Here is a 26,997-nt window from a genome sequence, read left to right on the forward strand (position 1 = left end):
AGATCACACTCACTCTCGCCCTCACTGAAAGCATTGTTCAATTTCTGATCAGTGAGAAGTGTCAGCACAACAAAATCTGACTTTCAATAAGCATTTTAAAAATTGTTATATGCTCTCCCTGTCATACGTAAGACTCAGCATCAAACCTGATGACTTTTAAAGAATACTTTGAGAAATGATGATATCTCTGATATGTATCTATGTTACGTCAAGCTCCTATATTATCAACTTTGCATTCCTAAAGAAAGTAAACATTCTGGGAACAGCCAGCTGCCTGTATGGCTAGATATTTAACTACTTTGTTGTTGGCTCTTAAGTGCTTGGCATGGTTACTCGTTTACTCTTTTCTCCAAAGCTACTTTTTAAATAATCCTATTCAACGAATTTTCTTGAGTTGATATTGACAATTCTTTTGCACAACCAATATAATATTTCTCTGAAATACTGCTTTTGAGAGCATGATTAAGCAACTCAGTGTACAAAGATTATTTAAATACTTTCATTATACATTTTCCACAATGATTCTTCATTAAGATCACACACTAGTTTGAATCAAAAGATTTTGTTGAGCCTTTTGCTCCAGATCTCTGCTAATGCCTCAACAGAAATAGTGGCTGCATTTGTTTTAATCTTTTTAAATTCTCTACATTATGGAAAGATTCCAACAGACTCAAAAATCTCAAAGACCAGGTCCTCATTCAAGCATGAAAGAAGACAAAGTGATCCACACATAACCCACCTAGCTTGTACACTATAGGCTGGTTAGCTCGACGTGTATAATTTTGGAAATGACAGGATCTATTTTAAGTAAGTAGTATTTAGGAAATTTAGAAATACATAATTTAATTGGGCAAAGTAAATGTGGTTTGATAAATATATTTTTTTGATAATGGATGAGAAGGATGGATGAAAAGGAAACCGTATCAGCCAAGAATACGTAATGATGCATGGCTGAGAGCTCAGGTAACCATGAGACAATCAGAAGAGCTGAGCCATTCTTCTGAAAGTCGCACAATTTATTTATACACAATAGACATTTTGAGTGCTTATAATTTCTGCTGTGGAAACCTTGGATTTGTTATTTCTACTGGTCTGGATAAAAAGGTGGGTTTTTTAAAGAAAGTAGAATGTTATCAATTTTATTAAAATTGTCATATTATCACCATAGGCCTCATTGGTCACAGGAAAGTGAATGGGCCTGGACTTGCCACTGTCTTGGCATGGGTTGGGGGTGGGGTGGGGGGGTATAATTTAGCGTAGTGGGTATGAGCAATTACCTTTTCAACTTAACTATCAAAAAGTACCTCATCCATACTATGACAAACTGGCCCATCTCCATGAAAACTACGAGAGTGAGGACATGGCTATCCTTGCAGTGGTTGAGAGTGCAGGCTGTGTGTTCATGATCCAACCAGACTCCACTCTTAAAAGGCCTTGGTGGAAATGAGAAACCCAGGAGAGCTAATGGGAATTCAGGAAACAGGACCTTGGCCCAATTTTCAACCCTACAAAGATTCTTCTGTCTCCATTAACTCCGACTAAGAGGCTGAAAGCATGTTACTACCAATAGTATTCATACAAAATGGCCTACAATAATAAAACATGCATTTAATTATACTTCTGTGCTGCAAAAATGAATCATAGAATCCCTACAGTGTGGAAAGGGGACATTTGACTCATCTAGTCTACACCAACCCTTCAAAGGGCATTCTACCTTGACTCACTCTATCCTGACAATCTACACAGCCTGCAAGCTTTGGGCAATTTACCATGGCTAATCCACCTAACCTGCACATCTTTGGATCGTGGGAGGAAACCAGAGCATCCCATGCAGGGAGAATGTGCAAACTTTGCGCAGTCGCCCAAGGCTGGGATCAAATCTAGATCCCTGGTGCTGTGAGGTGGCAGTGCTAACCACTGAGCCACCATGATGCCCATTAAATGGCATTAAAAATATATAGTTTTAATGAGATACTTAATGTGAACAGTATTTCACAATTAACTAACATTCTGTTGATGTTCTCAGTGAGTTAATTCACTGACTTATTCGATATATTCAGCAGTTTTTTAATTGAATAGACCAGTTGTTTACTCAACACTTATAGTTAGCAATTTTCCTCATGATTATTCCAATTAGCCACTCTTTGCTAGCCATGCTGAAGAGAAGTTGTGTTATGTGGATTTTCTGTTGAACTGCATAAATATATGTCAAGTTGCATATTTCCCTACATTCGAAAATTTCACTGTATGGAATTGACTGTTTTGGTGGTAACAGCACAAGTTTAAGTGAAGCTGATTTAACTTTCATGACAAATGTGAAGTTTTGTCATTCACTCATGGGATGTGGAAGTTCCTGGCTGAGCCAGCATTTACTGCCCACCCTATTTACCATTGAGAAGGTGATGGTGACCTGCTTTCTTGAACTGCTGCAGTCCATGTTTATGGGTAACCCATAATGCTGTTAGGGAAGGAATTCCTGAATTTTGATCCATTAACACTGAAGAAACAGTGATATATTTCCATATCAGGATGTGTGTGGCTTGGAGGAGATTTTTTTGATGGTAGTGGTGTTCTTGTGCACCTGCAGCCCTTATCTTTCAAGATGGAAGTGGTCATGGGTTTGGAAGGTGCTGTCTAAGGTGCCTGGATGAATTTCTGCAATGCATCTTGTTGATAGTACACACTGTATTTATGTACCTAGTCTCATTCAATTTCTGGTCAATGATGAACTCCAGGGTATTGATAGTGGAGGAATTCTATGATGGTAACACCATTGAATGTCAATGGATGGTGGTTTCATTCTCTTTAGTTGCCTGGTATTTGTATGGTAGGAATGTAACTTGCCACTTTTCAACCCTGCAAATGGACATGACCACTTCAGTATCTGAGGAGTTGCAAAAGGTGCTGAACATTTTGCAATCGTCATGAAATATCCCCACTTCTGATGTTATAATGGAGGCAAGGTCATTAATGAAGCAGCTGAAACTGGTTAAGCCAAGACCCCTACTCTGAGGAACTGAAGTGCTTTTGTGACACAGTGGTAATGTCCCATCCTCCTAGTCGGAAGGGCCAAGTTCAAGTCCCATCTGTATTGTAACATCCCTGAACAGGTTGATTAGAAAATATTATTGTAAGGAATTCCTATAGATCAGGTTTTGGAACTGAGATGACTGATTTCCAGTAACCATAACAATCTTCTTTTGTACCAGCTATAGCCAAGATTATTTTGTATAGTTCAATTGGTATGAATGTTTTCCACCTACTTTAGGTGAACTGGAAATTGATGTTTATTAAAGGTTCTGAAGGTCCTTAGTAAAGTGGTCATCACACTCACAGGCCAAAGGTCAATTGGTGTGAAAATTTAGAGGAAAAAATTTTGTACTGGTGCAGTAGTGTGTGTTCTGAAGTTAGTGCTAAACTGTCATGTGTCAACATTATTCTTTGCCTAAATCCCTTTATTTAACTGAATATTTGGTCTTCCCAAACTGGTGATGCTTCAGGGAAAGAACTTCCATTTCCAACACCTATTTCAATGATTATAAAAGTTCTCTCTTGGAAGAAATGTTTTCTTTCAAATACCCTTCAGTTGAAGCTCAAAAATGTGGTTCAACTGAAATAAATGCTTTTTTACAAGGAATTAAAATAATCGGCCCTTTAAACAAAAATTGTTGTGCTCATGGCTAGAGAGAAACTTTTCCATGACATTGAGAAACTGGATTTCATCTTGTAATTTAAAAGATGAGGGACTTGGAGGTTGGGGGGTGGGGGGTCATATATTCTAGTAAAGAAAATGTTTCCATTTATTCATTCTGATTCCATTGTTGTGTAGACAAAAATTGTGAGGGGTTGGAACTAGGAGCTTCCTAATTATTCCATTTTGGCAATGGTTTGCTGCCTGCTTTTCCTCCTACTGCTGTGTTTCATGATACTGTAAGGAGAAAAGCACACTCCATAAAGTGAATTTAAACAAGCATTCTGCTCTGACAGACAATTTATTGATTTAAGATGAATGCATTAAGAGCTTTAATCTGCTACTAAAGGTGAGGTTGATTTTTGACTTTCAGACTCTCAGCCATTAGAAGGATTTTATATGGTCTTGTCACCTAACAATACAGTTCCAGTCATAACCAAACTGTTAACTTCTCCCCTTTTTCAGTGCATTGATGATTATGATAGTTGGAAGCTGGAAAATTTCATTAATTTTGTTCTCAACCTCTACCCAACCTTCACCTTCATGTTGTTCATCTGTAGTTTTTCCCTTTCCTTCCTTGATTACTTTCTGACAATTTTACATGTAGGCAGTAAACAATTATTCAGTGTATACCCACCCACTCCCTCGGCTACATTTCCTCACATCCAACTTTCTGTTAGAACTTGATTTTAGTTTCTCCAGCTCCCTCGCATCTTTGCTAATGATGCAACCTTCCATGTCAGTGTTTTCGATGCGTCTTCTTTCTTTCTTAATTAAAAAATCCCATCCCAGGTTAGACCCCACAAAATCCTTTGACAGGCCCCTGACAATGTCTGTCCCACTTCTTGAACTTCTGCTGTTAATCTTATTCCCTCCCTTCCACAACCATAATAGAGGTCCCCTTTCCTTGCCATCACCTTTTGGATTTAATGCATCATCCTCCATCATCTTCAGGAGAGCTCCTCCACCCACTTGTAGTTTACGAAGTGTCTGCCAGATTTTCCTGGCCAGTCTTGGCAAGTGGCAAGGGACCCATTATCTGCCATAAAATGCCAGCAGAGGAGAGGCCCTTAAATTTCCTTTAATTGGGCACTTGAGAGTCTCCATTATCTTCTGGAAGGGAAGGCTGTCTCTACCTTCCTTGCCACTGATAATACTGTATGGCATTGGGAAGGTGATGAGTCTGCCATCATACTACCTTCTGTCACTATTTTACAGCCTCCATTGTCTCTCAGTCCATTCTCAGAAGCCTGATAAATGCAGCCCTTAGTGTCGATGTATAATTCTGATCATGGGTCCTGACTCCTTTTTATTTATTCATTCACAGGATTTATTGCTAATCCCTAATTGCTCAAAGAGCAGTGGTTAAAAGGCATTTAGCACACTTGTCTTCATTGCTCAGACCTTTGAGTATAGGAGTTGGGATATCATTGTTGAGGTTATACAGGACTTTGGTCAGACTTCAACTGGAGTACTCGTTCTGGTTGCCCTGTTATAGGAAGGATAATATTCAGCTGGAGAAGGTTCAAAAAAGATTTATCAGGATGTGGCCGGGATTTGAGATATAAGGAGCAGCTGCATAGGCTGGGACTTTTTCACTGGATCATGGCAGGTTGAGAGGTGACCTTGTAGAGATTTATAAAATCATGAGGGGGTAGATAAGGTGAATGGCTGATGTCTTTTCCCTGGGGTGGGGGAATTTCAAGACTAGGGGTATATTTTTAAGGTGAAAGGACCATAAGACATAGGAGCGGAAGTAAGGCCATTCGGCCCATCGAGTCCACTCCGCCATTCAATCATAGCTGATGGGCATTTCAACTCCACTTACCCGCATTCTCCCCGTAGCCCTTAATTCCTTGTGACATCATGAATTTATCAATTTCTGCCTTGAAGACATTTAGCGTCCCAGCCTCCACTGCACTCTGCGGCAATGAATTCCACAGGCCCACCACTCTCTGGCTGAAGAAATGTCTCCGCATTTCTGTTCTGAATTTACCCCCTCTAATTCTAAGGCTGTGTCCACGGGTCCTAGTCTCCTCGCCTAACGGAAACAATTTCCTAGCGTCCACCCTCTCCAAGCTATGTATTATCTTGTAAGTTTCTATTAGATCTCCCCTTAATCTTCTAAACTCCAATGAATACAATCCCAGGATCCTCAGCCGTTCCTCATATGTTAGACCTACTGTTCCAGGGATCATCCGTGTGAATCTCCGCTGGACACGCTCCAGTGCCAGTATGGCCTTCCTGAGGTGTGGGGACCAAAACTGGACACAGTACTCCAGATGGGGCCTAACCAGAGCTTTATAAAGTCTCAGTAGCACAACGGAGCTTTTATATTTCAGAAAGATTTAGAAAAAGACTTGAGCATTTTTTTTACACAGTTGGTTTGTGTGTGGAATGACTTGTAAGAAGTGATGGATGTGGGTACAGTTACAATGTTTAAAAGACATTTGGATAGGTACATGAATAAGAAATGTTTGGAAGATTATGGGCCAAGCGTAGCCAGCTGGGACTAGTTTAGTTTGGGATTCTGGTTGGCTGGACTGAAGGGTCCATGCTGTGTGACTGTATGACATATTGCTGTGGATCTGAAGCCACATGTAGGCCAGCCCAGGTAAGGACGGCAGTTTCCTTCCCTACAAAGTTAATATATTAGTGAACCAAATGGGTTTTTCCGACAATCAACACTGGATTTATGGTCATCATTAGACTCTTAAGTACAGATTTTTATTCATTTTAAATTCCACTATCTGCCATGACAGAATTTGAACTGGGTCCCCAGAACATTATCTGAGTCTCTGGATTAACAGTCCAGCAATGATAATATATATATCGTTACAATAATGTGCATGAACCTTAAATTACTACAGCTGCTTTTAGTCCTTGTTTCCAAAAAACTTCTTTTTCTTTTTAAGAGAACTGCTATTGAGAAAAAATGACTACAGGTGTAAATTGCTGGCAAAGCTTCGCTCTCTGACCAATGAAATGTAATGCCTAAAAGTGTCAAAGAAACTTTAAACAGATTGGAAAGTGATAAGTTGTGACTACAAAGATAACGAGGGACTGATGACCCCTACTCAACAGCATCTCAACTCCTTCAGATTATATTCCAAACCGGAGAGAGAATTTTTAAAAAAACTTCAGGGAACAATTTTTGTTTTCACCTTTGAAGAATACATGAGGACAAATGTTAAAAAGCTAGTTTCATTTCTCCTGGAATGTGCTAACGGGCCTGAATTGGCCATACTAAATTGTCTGTAGTGTTAGGTAAGGGGTAAATGTAGGGGTATGGGTGGGTTTCGCTTCGGCGGGTCGGTGTGGACTTGTTGGGCCGAAGGGCCTGTTCCCACACTGTAATCTAATCTAATCTAATCAATGTGGGTTCAAGTGTTAGCACGTTGTGCAGATCTCAATCAAACAACTATCCCTTAGTCAATCCTGTGTTGCAGGTAACAACTTATCTCTCTGAGTCAGAAAAGTCAGCTAAGCTAGCAGCTAGACGAAAGGTAACTGATCAATGAAAGGACTCTCTTCATCCTGAAGTTCAATCATAATCAAAAGGAACCAGAACTACAAAATCCAACTAATTGCAAAACTAAGCATTGTAAAATGGGCTGTTTACCTACCAACATCAACACTACTGGTAAACTCCACTACAATGGTTGTAATGTTCAACTATTGTCTCTTCATGAATAATTCAGAAAATGATTTTTTTTTTAAATTTGAAAATCTGAAGAAAAGTATCCGTAAGGGAAGCAACATTGTAAAATTAATCTTTCTGCAACCAACCTTGAATAAAAAAAGGCGGACCAATTCACCCCTCTTCACACTGAAGTTTAACAGTTTTGGGGTATCCCAACTGGAAATGAAACAAGGGGGGAAACCATGGCTGGAGTCTGGTTATAACAATCTTGATACATATATACTTAAAATTTACTCATACTGTTTGTACAATTGTTGTCCAATGATTTTCCGTTAATACAGGTAATGAGTTTCTTGCTAATTATATACATTTATTGGATTGCAATAATGCTCCCATTCCTAACCATTTCTTCCATTGCTGCAGGTCTTGTGTCGTTGCACAATGATTTGCTTGCTCGTGGCACCCTCATGTGGCAAAAAAAGGAACTACAGAGTTTCCTAATAAAATGAGAGACTTGTAATTTGTAACTTTCTCAGACTAGGCCTGATCTGAACATTATCAATAAGGACATTAGTGCTAGGGTGAGGGATAAAACATGAGGAAGTTTAAGACAGAGGTAGATGGATTTTTGATTGCTAAGTGGATGAAAGATTATGCAGGGGGTATGCAATAATGTAGAGTTGGTTTAAATTAGATCAGCCGTGACCTTATTGAACGGTGAAGCAGGTTTGAAGGGCTGAGAGACTGACTCATGTTCCTTGATTGTATGTTCGTAGTAAGTAATCTCTGTGACCTCATTCGCACCAGCTGACCTGCATGGAAATATTTGGCTATGATGCAGTTGGTAAGTATGACCACAATTTCCACCTGTTTTCAGTGTTAGGATGTATTTCTGTTTTGCACTGTTTGCTGTTCTCTCGGTTCCTTTGATTTTTCCAACTTGTATTATTTACTCTAGCCCTAAGCCAAAATACTTGCAGTTTGTCCTGAACTGAATGATGATAATTACACAAAAAGATGAAAAATACCCTGTTGGTCAAAAGACAGAAGCTGAGAATGAGCCGGAACTAATTGGAATGAGCAGATAGAAAATTGTGATATTAATATAAAATACGAAAATGGAAATGTCATGCAAATGAAATAATTTAGCAGCAATGCATATTATGCAAAGGTCATAAGAAATTAATTTTTTGCCAAATTGAAGGCTTTCTTTTCATTACACCATTCACTCATCCTTCTGTATTTTGAATATTTGGATTTTTCTCAAAGTCTTTTCTGAATTGTTTTGGGTACGGTGTACACTGCTTTCAGTTTTATCCAAAATACACACATTCGGGGTAAAAGCATAAGAAAAGTCAAAAATGAGAAAGAGGTCATTTGGCTCATCAACATTTAGCTTTCCAATGTCCGATTTTATTCCAGCTTCTGAAATCTGAGCAGTTTCCTGTCAGTGCATCCAGAGAGTCTCCTCATTCAGGGACTGGCTCTGAGCTGGATGGTCAGAGCCCATGTACTGTGCACATGTAAATAAATAGTCATAGAGATGTACAGCACGGAAACCAACCCTTCGGTCCAACTTGTCCATGCTGACCAGATATCCCAACCCATCTAGACTTTTTAAATGTTGCAATTGTACCAGCTTCCACTACTTCCTCTGGCAGCTTAAGGGTGATGATGTGATGGAATATCAGCCTCTGTGCAGTTATTTCAGGATGAAAAGCTCATTTATCAGGACCAGGGTGCTGTTTGTCAGAAATTACATCTCCTGAGGCCAGAGGAAAAGGTGGTTGCAGCTGTTGGTGCTAAGGAGGTTACAAAAGAGACCAGAGCTGAAAATGTGTTGCTGGAAAAGCGCAGCAGGTCAGGCAGTATCCAAGGAACAGGAGAATCGACGTTTCGGGCATAAGCCCTTCTTCAGGAATGCTGCCTGACCTGCTGCGCTTTTCCAGCAACACATTTTCAGCTCTGATCTCCAGCATCTGCAGCCCTCACTTTCTCTACAAAAGAGACCAATTGGTTTTAACCTTATCAACTGTCTGGAAACCAGTGAAACTTCCAATTACTGCAGTAATTAATGTAGAAATCTTAGGTTAAGCTACACCAGTTTAGTAACTACAATCTGGGGGGAAATGTAGTGAATACTGTTGTAACGAGCACTTTGTCAACTTTTCATTTTAATCTAAGACTGAGATTGGAAATGCAATCAAAAGTATAGTATCTGCCTGGTTAAACTTTTCAAGATTGTTGCATGTAGGATGGAAGCCAGTTTGTGGAAGTGGTGTTCAGTGCAATGGCTTTTTGTATTTAAAAGTGTGTGTCAGATATTTTGACAAAAATATTTTTGTTGTTAACTTATTGGCTCATACCAGTTTAAATACGTTAGTATCTGGGAAATTATGTTTTTCTTGTGTGTTGCGACTTGAATGTATTGTAACTAAATATAAAATCCATAGCTTTTCATTTTTCTGTATTTTTGATTTTGGACAAAAATAGGGGGAGAAAAACAAGGATATTTGAAAGAATTATTGCATTTTAAACTCAAGTAACTCGACTTTGATTGTAAGTGTTGTTTATGGAGCTAATTGTTCAAGCAATAGTGGAAATCTGGTTATAGATAAGCAGAGGTCAAAGAGCGGTGTAGGAATGGAGATTTAGCCGGCAGTATGTAACTGATCAGTCTGTGAACTAGTGACCAGTTATTTAGAACAAAGCCTTTTCTATGTGATTAGACCTCAGGTATCTGAACATCTTGGTGGTGTGAATGTTTGGGAGAATCCATGTGACCACCACAAGGACAGGAGCTCTGTGACAACAGCCTTCAGTCTGAAGAAAGTCATTTCCCTCAGCAGTTGTGGTAAGCTATGGCTGTTCACCAGTGAGCCACAGACTTTATAAGAATTCGAATCCCGCTTTGGGAGTTTGCACATTCTTCCCGTGTCTGCGTGGGTTTCCTCCGGGTGCTCCGGTTTCTTCCCACAGTCTAAAGATGTGCAGGTTAGGTGAATTGGCCATGCTAAATTGCCCATAGTGTTCAGTGCATTAGTTAGAGGGAAATGGCTCCAGGTGGGTCACTCTTCAGAGAGTCATTGTGAACTTGTTAGGCCAAAGGGCCAGTTTCCACACTGTAGGGAACCTCATCTAATCTAATCTAATCAAAACCAGTCACCATTTACTTTGCTGCAAGCAATTGAAAATACCTAGAGAAGAAGAATTAAGGAGTAGGGTATCCTGACAAGCCAAAAGGGCCACCTCAGTGAACCCTGTGAACAGGGACCATTGACTGTCTTCCCAGTCTTTCCCTCCACCAATCACATTGACGTTTGTTTCTCCTGTGTCCGTTGGAAGAAGTTTATTAAGTGGTAAAGAACTTTAACCAGTAGAGTTCCACGTTGATGATTCATAATTGTCTATCTGTTGCTAGAATCTATTTATTTGTAATAAATAGTCATTCTTGCTAAGTACAGGAACCTAGCCCATGCTTTCTCATAACCTGGGTATAAAAGAGAAGTAATTTGGGGATTCCGCATATTAAAATCTTTAACTTGTGTGACAATTGCAAGAATGGTAGGACATGATTTCCAGTGACCTACTCTGTGAGTTCAACATAACTAATAAAGAAAGGGAGCCCCAAGAAAACCTCAAGAATACCCCTCAAAAATACTTTGGTTCTTAGCCACATAAAAATGGTAACTCAAGATGTTGTTAACAAAGTTCAAGAGTAAAGGATTAATTTCTGTATTTACACAAAATTTTTATTAGATCAGAGTTGTAGCATTGTGCTGAAAATCACTATATAGGTAGAACAATAAATTTCATCACAAGCATAAAGTGGGGACACAGCAACAATGATAGACAATGTAATATTGAAGAAAAACGTGGTGTTGGGGTTAATTACAGGAAAGGATAATAGGAATTAAGAGATTTTGAGAAGTATGAGTATTTTGTTGAGTGGCGAAAATCTATTTGAAGATTTTATTACACAATTGGCATTCATAGTGTTTTACTCCAGCAGTGAACGCTATTGATTTTCATGAAAGATTATTCCACAGAAACAACAAGTTACTAAAAATTTCCAGAGGCTGATGTAGAGCACATTGGAGAAGGTGAGTAGAAATCAGCTTGAGGCACCTCAGCATTCAGAAGGCTGGAGATTTCTTGGATTAGTACAACAGGAATAAACTGATGCCATTGATCAAGTTATTTATGTTTTGCTGAACCTTTTCTCCAAGAACTTGGTTTTATAAACAGAAGCATTCAATGTAGTTGTAATGTGAAGTGTTTATAAAACACTGATTCATTCTCAGCTGGGGAATTGTAGACAATCCACACTTCAGGACAGATGTCAAGACCTTTGAGAAGGTACAGAGAGAATAGATTGGAATGGTTTCGAGGATGAATTAGTGCACAGAAGGGCATTGGGAAAAGAAAGATGGATACACATCCAAGATATCTAAGGGTAGAAGTAAAGTCCTCATAATTCTAGTGGAACATAGGGCTCATGGTGGTTTAACCTGAGGGTCAACAGGTGAGACAATAGGTGCAGGAGTAGGTCATTCTGCCCTTCGAGCCAGCACCACCATTCATTATCATCATGGCTGAACATCCTCAATCAATATCCTGTTCCTGCCTTATCCCCGTAACCCTTGATTCCTCTGTCCTTAAGAGCTCTGTCCAACTCTTTCTTGAAAGTATCCAGAGACTTGGCCTCCACAGCCTTCTGGGGCAGAGCATTCCACACACCCAACACTCTCTGAGTGAAGTAGTTTCTCCTCAACTCTGTTCTAAGTGGCCTACCCCTTATTTTTAAACCGTGTCCTCTGGTTCGGGATTCAGCCACCAGTGGAAACATGCTTCCTGCCTCCAGAGTGTCCAATCATAGAGTTATAGAGATGTACAGCATGGAAACAGACCCTCCGTTCCAACCCGTCGATGCCTACCAGATATCTCAACCCAATCTAGTCCCACCTGCCAGCATCTGGCCCATATCCCTCCAAACCCTTCCTATTCATATACCCATCCAAATTCCTCTTAAATGTTGCAATTGTACCAGCCTCCACCACATCCTCTGGCAGCTCATTCCATACACATACCACCCTCTGAGTGAAAAGGTTGCCCCTTAGGTCTCTTTTTATATCTTTCCCCTTTCACCCTAAACCTATGCCCTCTAGTTCTGGACTCCCCGACCCCAGGGAAAAGACTGTGTCTATTTATCCTATCCATGCCCCCCATAATCTTGTAAATCGCAATAAGGTCACCCCTCAGCCTCCGACGCTCCAGGGAAAACAGCCCCAGCCTGTTATGCCTCTCCCTGTAGCTCAGATCCTCCAACCCTGGCAACATCCTTGTAAATCTTTTCTGAACCCTTTCAAGTTTCACAACATCTTTCTGATAGGAAGGAGACCAGAATTGCATGCAATATTCCAACAGTGGCCTAACCAATTTCCTGTACAGCAGCAACATGACCTCCCAATTCCTGTACTCAATACTCTGACCAATAAAGGAAAGCATACCAAACGCCTTCTGCACTATCCTATTGACCTGCGACTCCACTTTCAAGGAGCTATGAACCTGCACTCCAAGGTCTCTTTGTTCAGCAACACTCCCTAGGACCTTACCATTAAGTGTATAAGTCCTGCTAAGATTTGCTTTCCCAAAATGCAGCACCGTGCATTTATCTGAATTAAACTCCATCTGCCACCTCTCAGCACATTGGCCCATCTGGTCCAGATCCTGTTGTATTCTGAGGTAACCCTCTTCGCTGTCTACTGCACCTCCAATTTTGGTGTCATCTGCAAACTTACTAACTGTACCTCTTATGCTCGCATCCGAATCATTTATGTAAATGTCAAAAAGTAGAGGACCCAGCACCGATCCTTGTGGCACTCCACTGGTCACAGGCCTCCAGTCTGAAAAACAATCCTCCAGCACCACCCTCTGTCTTCTACCTTTGAGCCAGTTCTGTATCCAAATGGCTAGCTTTCCCTGTATTCTGTGAGATCTAACCTTGCTAATCAGTCTCCCATGGGGAACCTTGTCGAACGCCTTACTGAAGTCCATATAGATCACATCTCCCACTCTGTCCTCATCAATCCTCTTTGTTACTTCTTCAAAAAACTTAATCAAGTTTGTGAGACATGATTTCCCACGCACAAAGCCATGTTGACTATCCCGAATCAGTCCTTGCCTTTCCAAATATATGCACATCCTGTCCCTCAGGATTCCCTCCAACAACTTGACCACCACCGAGGTCAGGCCCACTGGTCTATAGTGCCCTGGTTTGTCTTTACTGCCCTTCTTAAACAGTGGCACCACGTTTTCCAACCTCCAGTCTTCTGTCACCTCCCCTGTGACTATCGATGATACAAATATCTCAGCAAGAGGCCCAGCAATCACTTCTCTAGCTTCCCACAGAGTTCTCAGGTGGGTTAGCAGTGCTGCCTCACAGTGCCAGAGACCATGGTTCAATTCCCACCTCGGGCAACTGTCTGTGTGGAATTTGCACATTCTCCCCGCGTCTGCGTGGGTTTCCTCCAGGTGCTCCGGTTTCCTCCCACAGTCCAAAGATGTGCAGGTGATTTGGCCATGCTAAAATTGTCTGTAGTGCTAAGTGTAAGGGAATGGGTCTGGGTGGGTTGCTCTTCGGAGGGTCGGTGTGGACTTGTTGGGCCAAAGGGCCTATTTCCGCACTGTAAGTAATCTAAAAAAAACTTGATCAGGTCCTGGGGATTTATCCACTTTTAACCATTTCAAGACATCCAAAACTTCCTCCTCTGTAATCTGGACATTTTGCAAGATGTCATCATCTATTTCCCTACAGTCTATATCTTCCATATCTTTTTCCACAGTAAATACTGATGCAAAATATTCATTTAGTATCTCCCCCATTTTCTGTGGCTCCACACAAAGGCCACCTTGCTGATCTTTGAGGGCCCTATTCTCTCCCTAGTTACCCTTTTGTCCTTACTATATTTGTAAAAACCCTTTGGATTCTCCTTAATTCTATTTGCCAAAGCTGTCTCATGTCCCTGTTTTGCCCTCCTGATTTCCCTCTTAAGTATACTCCTACTTCCTTTATACTCTTCTAAGAATTCACTCCATCTATCATGTCTATACCTGACACATGCTTCCTTCTTTTTCTTAACCAAACCCGCCTCAGGCGACTGACTGTGTGGAGTTTGCACGTTCTCCCCGTGTCTGCGTGGGTTTCCTCCGGGTGCTCCGGTTTCCTCCCACAGTCCAAAAAAGATGTGCAGGGTCAGGTGAATTGGCCATACTAAATTGCCCGTAGTGTTAGATAAGGGGTAAATGTAGGGGTATGGGTGGGTTTCGCTTCGGCGGGTCGGTGTGGACTTGTTGGGCTGAAGGGCCTGTTTCCACACTGTAATCTAATCTAATCTAATCTAATCTAATCAAACCCTTAATTTCTTTAGTCATCCTGCATTCCCTATACCTACCAGCCTCCCCTTTCACCCTGACAGGAATATACTTTCTCTGGATCCTCGTTATCTCATTTCTGAAGGCTTCCCATTTTCCAGCTGTCCCTTTACCTGCGAACATCTGCCTCCAATCAACTTTCGAAAATTCTTGACTAATACCATCAAAATTGGCCTTTCTCCAATTTAGAACTTCAACTTTTAGATCTGGTCTATCCTTTTCCATCACTATTTTAAAACGAATAGAATTATGGTCGCTGGCCCCAAAGTGCTCCCCCACTGACACCTCAGTCATCTGCCCTGCCTTATTTCCCAAGAGTAGGTCAAGTTTTGCACCTTCTCTAGTAGGTACATCCACATACTGAATCAGAAAATTGTCTTGTATACACTTAAGAAATTCCTCTCCATCTAAACCTTTAACACTATGGCAGTCCCAGTCGATGTTTAGAAAGTTAAAATCCCCTACCATAACTACTCTATTATTGTTACAGAATACTGAGATCTCCTTACAAGTTTGTTTCTCAATTTCCCTCTGACTATTGGGGGGGTCTATAATACTATCCCAATAAGGTTATCATCCCTTTCTTATTTCTCAGTTCCACCCAAATAACTTCCTTGGATGTATTTCCGGGAATATCCTTCCTCAGCACAGCTGTAATGCTATCCCTTATCAAAAATGCCACTCCCCCTCTTCTCTTGCCTCCCTTTCTATCCTTCCTGTAGCATTTGTATCCTGGAACATTAAGCTGCCAGTCCTGCCCATCCCTGAGCCATGTTTCTGTAACTGCGATGATATCCCAGTCCCATGTTCCTAACCATGCCTTTAATAATCTTATACGTCTCAATCAGATCCCCTCTCAGCCTTCTCAACTCGAGCGTATGCAAGCCCAGTCGCTCCAATCTTTCAGCGTAAGATAGTCCCGCCATTCCGGGAGTTGACCTCATGAACCTACACTGCACTCCCTTAATAGCCAAAATGTCTTTCCTCAAATTTGGAGACCAAAACTGGGCACAATATTCCAGGTGCAGTCTCACCAGGGCATTGTACAGCTGCAGAAGGACCTCTTTGCTACTATACTCAATTCCTCTTGTTATGAAGGCCAGCGTGCTATTAGCTTTCTTCACTCCCTGCTGTACCTGCATGCTTGCTTTCATTGCCTGATGTGCAAGAACACCTAGATCTCGTTGTACTGCCCTTTACCTAACTTGACTCCATTTAGGTAGTAATCTGCCTTCCTGTTCTTGCCACCAAAGTGTAACATTAAACTGCATCTGCCATGCATCCGTCCACTCACCTAGCCTGTCCAGGTCACCCTGTATTTTCCTAACATCCTCCTCGCATTTCACCCTGCCACCCAGCTTTGTGTCATCAGCAAATTTGCTAATATTACTTTTAATAACTTCATCTATATCATTATTGTACATTGTAAAAAGCTGCGGTCCCAGCACTGATCCCTGCGGCACACCACTGGTCACCGCTTGCCATTCCGAAAAGGAGCCGTTTATTACTACTCTTTGCTTCCTGTCAGCCAACCAATTTTCAATCCGTCAGTATTTTGCACCTAATACCATGTGCCCTAATTTTGCTCACTAACCTCCTATGTGGGACTTTATCTAAGGCTTTCTGAAAGTCCAGGTATACCACATCCACTGGATCTCCCTTGTCCATCTTCAGAGTTACATCCTCAAAAAATTCCAGAAGATTAGTCAAGCATGATATCCCCTTCATAAATCCATGCTGACTCTGACCTATCCTGTTACTGCTATCCAGATGTGTCATAATTTCGTCCTTTATAATTGACTCCAGCATTTTTCCCACCACTGAGGTCAGACTAACTGGTCTATAATTCTCTGTTTTCTCTCTCCCTCCTTTCTTAAAAAGTGGGACAACATTAGCCACCCTCCAATCTGCAGGAACTGATCCTGAATCTATAGAGGGCTGAGGTTGAGGAGAATTGTTCATGGTAATCTCAGACGGTGTGGGAATTGAACCCATGTGGTTGACATCACTCTGCATTGTAAATGAGCCATCCAACGTGTAACAAATTATGACATAGATTTGAAAAGGAAGAGTCAAAGGTGGAATTATGCAAATAACAGGATGTAGTTAAAGGTTTCACTGTACTCCACTTTCCCAATCTGGTTAGATCATTAAAAACTATTTCTCACAAATGTAATGTGACACCATGTTGTCTTGGTGTTAGTGCAGACTTCACCATTGTCTTTGTAGGGAAGATTATCTTCCTCATTGACTCCAGTGACAAATTCAGGGAGGTGTCAGTGAAATAGGACACACTATTGGCCAATCCGGACTTCATTCTGACACTTAGTTGCTTTTTCTTGCTAAAACACGTCGAAATGCATGGAGTATCACTTTAAACACAGGAGTTGAGACCATGTTAAGATTAAATGGAGATCTTATTAAAACATAAAATTCTTTGGGTAGATGCAAGAGATGGTTTCCCTTTATGGGATCATCTAGGACCAGAGGACATAACCTCTCAGTTGGGCTCACGCATTAAAGACGTTATTGCTCTCAAAATGTATCTCTCAGAAAGGGTGATGAATCTACAGAAGTTCTTACTGCAAACTGCTGTCAAGGCTGGGATTCTGGCATGTTCAAGACTGAAGTAAACAGATTTCTAATCTAATAAGGGAATCACAAGTTATGGGATAAAACAAGAATGTGAAATTGAGGATTATCAGATCAGCCATGATCTCATTGAGTGTTGGAGCGGGTTCAGTTTGATCTTATATGTTTCCACATCATTTCTATTGCCACTGATTGGACACATAACATAAAGGTGACAGTTAAAGAGTTACTGACAAACATAATTTTTCTGCATTTCCTGCATTCTATGTCAGACACACAAGTCCAGCCCTCCCCATTACTTCTAGCAGTTGGAGCAATTGAAACATTCTTCAAATTAGTTAATGAAAGTTAGCCCCAGTTTTCTATTCAAGTTTGGGCAGCGGTCCTTCTTTTGCTAGATTTTTCTGCCCAGACTATCCCATTGAGGCCAATCTTTCAAATGTATGTTAATGAATAAATTTTACCCCAATTTGGTGACATAGTACCCATATCTGTTTCTCCACTGTCTGTGGAAATGGTCCCTGACAATTTGAGCATAGACACACAATGCGATTAATCCATTTGTATCTCCTTGTGATAGAAGGAATTTTTCCTCACACTAATTCTGTGGAATTTCATTCCAAAGCTGAGAAATCTGCCATTGTGAACCAGGCTTCAGCATTACTTTAGACAATGGCAGCTATTAAATCCACAAGGATTTAACCACTTGAATGCTTTTCAATACAATCTCCAAAAAGGTTGTTTATGTTTTAAAGTCCTGGCCAGACAAATACGTTTATATCCATCTTCGTGTATCTCCAAATATTTTGGTCACCTGACCTTTGAAATTCAGTTATTTCAAAGCAAATTCTCCATGCTTCATATTTTCATTATTAAAGTTTGTGTTGTAATGTTGCTCCAATTGAGGCATTAATTGATGACCAATGCATTTGAGTGAATTCTAGTTTTGGGTTGGCAGTAATTCCCCAGTGTGCAGTCAGTTTTAATCACCCAGCCACCCACTCGCAAACCCTCACCTTCATTGAGATTGAAATTCAGTCCGATGCCCCTTTGACTTTTAATGCGGAATTGTTTTCACTGACGAAGATTCTTTCAACAATTCCTCGTAGGAAATGGATTTAAATTGATCAATAAGATCATAAGAAATAGGAATAGGAATATATCATTTGGCCCCTCAAGCCTAGTCCACCATTCAATAGGATTATGGCTCATCCAACATTCCTCACGTCCACTTTCCTAACCTTTCCCTATAACTCAACCGATCAACAATCTATCTCAGCCTTAAATATGCATGAAGATTCTGCCTCCACAGCCCTCTGTGGCAAGGAATTATGAAGGCTAACAATTCTGTGAGAAAAGAAATTCCTCCATATCTCAGTCTTCAATTGCTGTCCCTTTATTCTGAGAGTCTGCCCTAGACCCTCTCATGAGGGGAAACATTTTCTTAGCATTTACCCTTTCATTCTGTTTTCTGATGAAGAGTCGGATTTTGAAATGTTAACTCTGCATTCTTCACACAGAAGCTGCCAAGCCTGCTGATTTTCTCCAGCAATTTCCATTTTTATGTGAGAAATTCATCAGGTTGGGCAGCATCTGTGGAGAAAGAAGCAGAGTTAATGTTTTAAATTCGATATGACTCTTCTTCAGAACTGAATATTAAATGTTGATTTGTTTTATACTCGACTTTATGTTTGTGTTAACAAAATTTTCCAGAATTTATTATTGTTATTTGATTGAGCTTGTATTTTCTTTGCTGCTAACTGTGTCTGAATGGCTCAGCTCATGCCTTACTGGAGTTGCAGTTTGACTTGGCTGAGATTGGAAACTCAGGGAGAAATAAGCACGGGCAGGCATCAGCATCCTACCATGCTATGGTCAATGTGCTAGTTTTAGGCTAGTAGGAGAAGAGAGAATTCTTTAAAATGATACCTGTATCACAATGCAAATACAAAAGCAAACAAATTATTTTTCTTACATATCTTTTGCTAATTAATTTGCCTGTTGCTGTTAAATATCAGTGCGCATGTAAATGCAGATGCATGATATTCTCTGTCTCCATTTATCACAGAATTTCACTGTATCTAGACCCATCAGCTCATAATGCGGTACAATCAACTGTCTCATTTTAAATACCTATGTACAATCTGCATTATCCATCTTTCACTAAAATCAGCAGCACAATTTTAACTCCACACGCCTTTAACCTTTCCAGCAGTTAATTGCTCAAGCAATCACAATCTATCAATCTAGTGATGAATATCAAAGATTAATAAGTCGTACATTTTCTATTACTGAATGTAGATTTTAAGACAAAGAGCATATTAATCTTCATGGCCATTACTTGCATGAAGTCATGTAAACCATTCACAAATCATATAAAATCTGAAGCTTATTTGTTATTAACTTTATGCAACTTTGATAAATATGCAGTAATTTACATGCTTATTGTTATTTTTATGTAAGCAGAATAACTCTGGCTTAATCAGGAGAAATTTCATATTATTTAGTAGGTTATTCTAAGATAATGTTATTTTAAAATGGGTGTAGGCCGTACATAATACTTAAATATTATATGGCAGCATCAGACCAGAACTCTCAAAGTTCATTATTAAAGTAAACAATTAATTTCAAGAATGATTATTGTTATTAAGAAATAAAGTTCAACTTTAATGCCGTTTGCCTTATAACACAAGGAGAAATTGCATTAATTCCATTTCCATTGTTTTTGATATTTTCTTTTTCACGCTGTGAGCTTTTTCTTATGATGAGCATTAGTCATGTGGCAATGTGTTAGAGGTAGGTCCCTTATAAATTTACATTCCCCGATGAAAGCATTTCTGACAAAACTTAATGATTGTTTTTATTTGAGGAGGTAAAGATGATATGTGCCATATCCAAGGTTACTACTCAAAGTGCTTATAGTGATTTCTTGAGTGATTAACTGGTGGAAAGGTTAACATATGAGGATAGATAAAGGACAAGTTTGTGCAAGTAGGAAAATTTTTTCTGTGTGGGTTGGCAAGCTGAAACTAATGGAGTCCGTTGGGGTCAGTACAAAAGCTTCAACCTTTTGCAATTTATATCAATGTCTTCGATGTAAAGTCTGAATATATGATTGTGTCATTGGCATATTTGATAGGTGAGAATGCAATTTGCCTAAAGGATGTCCAAAGTCTACAAAGGAATTTAGATAGGTTACAAATAGGTTAAGTGAGGCATCGAGAAATTGGCACATGGGCTATTATGTGGGAAAATATAAACTTGTCCAATTTGCCAGGAAGATTAAAAAAAAGTACACCATGCTATTTAAATAGAGAGACATTGCAAAATCTGGAAGTACAGAGGGACCTGGGTATCCTTATACATGAACCACAAAAGGTTAGTGTAAAGGTACATTGAATAACTAGGAAAGCTTATGTCATGTTCATGTTTATTGCATGGGGAATGGAATGTGAATAAGAAAGTTTTGCTGCAGCTGTACAATGTCTTGTTGAAACCACATCTGAAGTATTGTGCACAATTTTTGGTCTCTTTATTTGGTAAAGAGTATCATTGTGTTAGAAGCAAGTCAGAGAAGGTTCACATGACTTATACCTGGGATGAAGGGCTTATCTTAGAATTGAACATTTTTTCCCATTCCAATGGGGTTTGGAAGAACATACTAATGTGGTACAGGACTAGACCATTCAAGCCTTCAAGTTGAGCTTACTCTGACTTTGAACAAACTCATGGCTGATCCAATTATAACCTCAAAACCACATCTCTGCCTATTTCCAGAGAACTTGTCACCCTCTTGCTAAACAAAAATCTAATTATTTCTGCATTAAAAATGTTCAGTGAGTCTGCTTTCATCACCTTTTTCAGAAGAGAGCTCCAAAGACACTCAAACATCGGAGACAAAAATAATTGTTTCATTTTTGTCCTAAATCCCAGACTTTTAAACATTTGACCTCTAGTTCCAGATTCTCCCATAGTAGGAAGTATCCTTACCACATCTATCTTGTCAAGGCCCCTCAGGATTCTTTTAGTTTTAATCAGGTCAGGCCTTATTCTTCTAAACTCTAGCACATATAAGCCCAGTCTTTTCAACCTTTCCCCATTAGACAAACTCCCCACATTCTAAGTATTAGTATATTAAACCTTCAAATTGCCTCCGATGTGTTTATATCCTTCTTTAGACAAACAATACTATACACAGTACTCCAGATGTGATCTCACCAGTGGCCTGTATAATTGAAGTAACATCTCCTTACTTTTATATTCAATTCCCTTCGCAATAAAATACATTCTATATGCATTCCTGATTACTTACAGTACTTGCATATTAACCTCTTGTGATTCATTCAACAATGAAACCTTGATCTCTCTGCATCTCAAAGCTCTGCGAGCTGTTACCATTTAGATAAAATGGTTTTTATCATTCTTCCTGAAAAAGTTAAAGGATAAGTTCATAGGATGGATATCAGGAGACGTAAAATGTACTCTGGGTGGGGATGTGAATGTCCACCACCAAAGTGGCTCAGCAAAAACACCACTGGTTGAGCTGGACATAGCTGCTGGGCTGGGTCTGCGGCAGGTAGTGAGGGCACAAACAAGGGGGAAAAACACAAGTGGTCTCATCCTTATCAATTAGCTGGTTGTGAATGCATCTGTCCATGACAGTATGGGTAAGCGTGAACACTGTAAACCTGTGGAGATGAACTCCTGCCTTCACATTAAGAATAACCTCCATCATGTTGCATGGCACAATTTGCCATGCTAAATGGTGCTAAAGACTTTAAACTGATCTAGCAACTTGAGACTAAGCACCCATGAGCTGCTGTGGGCCATCAGCAGCAGAATAATACACCAGCACAATCTGTAACCTAAAGGCCTGGCATATCGCTCACTCAACCATTGCCTTTGAGCCAGGGGATCAAGCCTGGTTTAATGGAGAGTGCAGGAGGGCATGTCAGGAGCAGCACCAGGCATACCTGAAATTGAGGTGTCAACCTGTTGAAGCTACAAAACAGGATTGCTTGCATGCTAAAGAGCATAAACAGCAAGTGGTAGTCTGTGTTATGCCCAGCCAACGGCTCAGATCTAAGCTAAGCAGTTCTGCCACATTCAGTTGTAAATGATGAAGAACAATTAAACAACTCATTGGAGGAGGAAGCTTCACAGCTAACCCCATCCTGAATGATGGAAGAACCCAGCACTTAGTGCAAAAGATAAGGTTGAAGCATTCTCAGCAATCTTCAGTCAGAAGTGCTCAGCCATCTCAAGCTCCTCCGGTTGTCCGCAGTATCACAACTGCTCATCCTCAACCAGTTTGATCCACTCTCCATTATATCAAGAAATGGTTGGAAACTCTGGACAGCCAATGACTACGGACTCTGACAACATTCTGGCAATCGTACTGAAGACTTCTGCTTCAGAACTTGCCACTGCAATAGCCAAGCTCCTCCAGTACAGCTACAAAACTTGTATCTGCCCAACAATGTGGAAAATTGCCCAAATATGTACTTTATACAAAAAGCAAGACAGATATGACCCTGCCAATTCATGTTCCATCAGTTTACTCTTGATTATCAGTGACATGATGGAAGAGGCCATGAAAGGTGCTATCAAACAGCATCTGCTCTGCAATAGCCCACTTAGTGATGCCCAATTTGGGTTCCACCAGCGCCACTCAGCTCTTAACCTCATTATAAGCCTTGGTTCAAACATGGACAAAACAGCTGAATTCTAGAGGTGAGGTGAGATGGAGAGCCCTTGACATCAAGGCTGCATTTGAATGAGTGTAGAATCAAGGAACCCTAGCAAAACTGGAGCTAGCAAAACTCTATGCAGGTTAGAGTAATACTGAGCACGTGGGAAATTGGTTATGGTTGTTGGAGGTCGATTATCTCAGTTCCTGGACACCTCTGCAGAAGTTCTTCATGATAGTGTTCTAGACCCAATTATCTTCAGCTGCTTCGTCAATGATCTTCCCTCCACAACAAGGTCAGGAGTGCGGATGTCCACCAATGATTGCACAATGTTCAGCACCATTTGTGACTCCACAGATACTGAAGCAGGCCATGTTCAAATGCAACAAGATCTGGACAATATCCAGGCTTGGGCTGACGAGTGGCAAGTAACATTCATGCCACACCAATGTGAGGCTATGACCATCAGCAATAAGAAACAATCTAACCATCGCCCTTGACATATAATGGTGTTACAATTGCAGAATCCCCACTGTCAACATCCTGGGGGTTACCATTTACCAGAAGCTTAACTGGACTCACTACATAAACATAGGTCAGAGGCTAGGAATATTGACGTGAGTATCTCACCTCCTGACTCCTCAAAGCCTGTCCATCATCTTCAAGGCCCAAGTCAGGAATGTGATGGAATGCTCCCCACTTGCCTGGATGGGTGCAGCTCCAATAACACTCAGAAAGCTTGACACTATCCAGGACAAAGCAGCCACTTGATTGGCACCACATCCACAAGCATCCATTCTCTCCATCGCTGATGCTCAGTAGCTCCTAGGTGAGCTATTGACAAGATACACTACAGAAATTCATCATGGTCTTTAGTCAGCACCTTTCAAAACACAACCACTTCCATCTCGAAGGACAAAAGCAGCAGATATATGGGACCACCACAATATGCAAGTTCCCCTTCATGACATTCACCATTTGAGTTGGAAATATTGCCTTTCCTTCACTGTTGCTGGCTCAAAATTCTGGAATTCCCTCCCTAAGGGCATTGTGGGTCAACCCACAGCGCATGGACTGCAATGGTTCAAAGAGGCATCTCATCAAACCGTCTCAAGGACAATCAGTACAGGCAATAAATGTTGGTCAGCCAGTGACACAAACATCCCATGAGTGAATTTTTAAAAAAAGGATGTTTCCTGCTGTAGGGAGTCTAGAGCTAATGGATACAGTGAAAAATAAGAGGTTTTTGCATCAGTGTGGAGGAGGCATTTTTCTGTCAGTGGATTGTTAGAATGTGAAATTCTCTTCCCCAGAAAACAGTGGAAGTTGAATCATTAAGTTTATTCAAAGCTCAGACAGGTAAATGGGGTTGAGACCACAACCAGGTCAGTCATAATCTCGCTGAATGATGGAACATCTTTGTAGCTTTGAACAGCGTACTTAGCTCCTAACTCCTATATTTCCATGTGATTCACTTTGGTCTCATTTATATCAGGCACTATGATATTGTTACAATTTATATTCACAAAAGAAGTGGTTTTCTTTTAACTATTTTCCCTTGGGACTGCTATGGGTCTTCTCTAAATCTCTCTGCCTGACTGGTTCTGATTGTCTGTAACTCTGTACACAGGAAAGCTGGCCAGCTGCATCTTCCTGTGAGTCAAGGTCTTTAAACTTACATCTCACTTCCAATAAGATTCAGTTTAAATTTCATTCTCTAGAACAACCAAGCCACAGAGATTTGTTTCTGGACAGATTTAGAATAAGGTCACATCTCCCTCTCGCAATTCTTTAATTTTACCTTGAATTCAAGATGACAGTTTTAAACATAGCCATCTTATAACATTCAGAATTTGCAATTGTGTTTGTAAAAGAAAACAAATAAATTTACATGAAGTTATAGGTTTTAAGTAACAACCATATAAAGTGAAATAATATGAAAGCCAAGAAGAAACTTGCCCACCTACTTGATACTGGGAATGCAATCGAAATTATTAAAACGATTTATCAGCTGAGGTCCTGCTCCCTTCTGCTTTTTAGCCTGCTCTTTTGTGGGGATGGGAATTGCATTTTGTGGAAACTTGGAATGTCTTTCTTTATGTGTGTAGATCAGTCTTAAACGGTATCAGCAAGCTCTGATCGGGATTTTAAATACCAGCCAGAAGGATAGATTTCTTGTGCCTGTTTTGTCATGTGATATTTGAGAGAAGGAAAATCAGAGCCAGGAGAGTGCAAAGGAAGTGTGTTTGTTAAAGTAGGTGTTCTCAATTTTCTTAATTGGCCAAGAAGAACAAAAACCTCCCAGAAGTAACCATTAATGGATTAATTTTATTCAGAAACACTGCTCAGTTTTAGAGTCATTTGCAGATGAGTCTTCCTGACTGGAATTGGCAAGAAATGAATCACTGAATAATATAATGGTTATAGCACAGGAAGAGTCCATTTGGCCCATTGTATCTATGTTAACTCTCCAAATGAGCAATTCATGATGAGTCATGGTCCTGCCTTCTCCCCTGCAATTCTTCCTTCTCAGATAATAATCTAATTCCTCTGCAATGCTTTGATTGAAACCTCCTCCCCATTTTACTCCCAGACAGTGTATTTTAGATCCTAACCACTTGTTGCACGGGAAAGTCATTTTGCTCATGTTTCCATTGCTTCCTTTGGTAATTATCTTCAATCTTTACTCTCTATAGATTGCCAAAAAATTCCATTGAATATTCTCACTGTTACCCAATTTACATTCATACACAATCAAAATCTAACCCACTATGTCATTCATGAGCATTGATTCATGAGACTGCCATACGTCTGAATTGTGTGTCGTCAAGATCAACAATGGACTTTCCCACTCAGAGCTAATTGCTGAGGGGACATGAAGGGATGGGTATATCCCTGGTAACAACCTGCCTGGATATTAGGCCTTGCCATTACCATCTTCACCATTTCTAGGGAGAAGAGAATCCTATTCACTAGTATGAAAAAATGTGACCATAATTGTCATAAACTTGTATTGGCTTCACTAGCAATCTTTAGATTAGGTTTCCTATTGTATGGTCCAAGAAGTCCACTCCGACCCTCCGAAGAGCAACCCACCAGACCTATTCGCCTACATTTACCCCTGACTAATGCACCTAACAATATAGTCAATTCATCTAACCTGCACATCTTTGGATTGTGGGAGGAAACCGGAGCACCTGGAGGAAACCCAGGCAGACACAGGGAGAATGTGCAAACTCCACACAGACAGTCGCCAAGGTGGGAATTGAACCTGGGTCCCTGGTGCTGTGAGGCAGCGGTGCTAACCACTGAGCCACCATGCTGCCCATTTTAGTAAAAGGTAATCTGCCACCTCTATTGGGTTTGGCCAATGTCTAATTCTTAACCATCCTCTCAAATGGGCTAGCAAGCCAGTTGGTGTATTAGAGTCAAAAAGTGTGGGTCTGGAAAAGCACAGCCGGTCAGAAAGCATCCGAGGAGGAGGAGAGTTGACCTTTTGAACATCAGCTCTTTATCGGCTTATGCTCAAAATGTCGATTCTCCTGCTCCTCGGATGCTGCCTGACCGGCTGTGCTTTTCCAGCACTACACTTTTGACTCTGATTTCCAGCATCTGCAGTCCTCACTTTCTCCTACCTGGTGAATTAAACTACACAAAAAAAAACAAAGCCGGATAGATCACCCTGCAATCTGCTGAGCACTGGTTAATACAAAGATATACCCAGCCTATCAAACCTATCGGTCCTCAGTTGTCATTGCCAAAAAAAACTGCATTAGACCAGTTACGCAGATACTGTGGTCAGAGAGTGGAAATTCTATTGGCAAAAACACAATTACTTTTTGAAACAACAGAAGTCTAAATAACTTGCTTGATTGGCACCCTATCAGCCTCCCCTCACCAGTCCACTGTGAAAGCAGCATGTATTATATGCAAGAAACACTGATTAT

Source organism: Chiloscyllium plagiosum, unplaced genomic scaffold (genome assembly GCF_037043375.1).
Source record: "Chiloscyllium plagiosum isolate Xiang-an unplaced genomic scaffold, Cpla_swu_hap1 HiC_scaffold_16, whole genome shotgun sequence".
Classification (NCBI taxonomy): Eukaryota; Metazoa; Chordata; class Chondrichthyes; order Orectolobiformes; family Hemiscylliidae; genus Chiloscyllium; species Chiloscyllium plagiosum.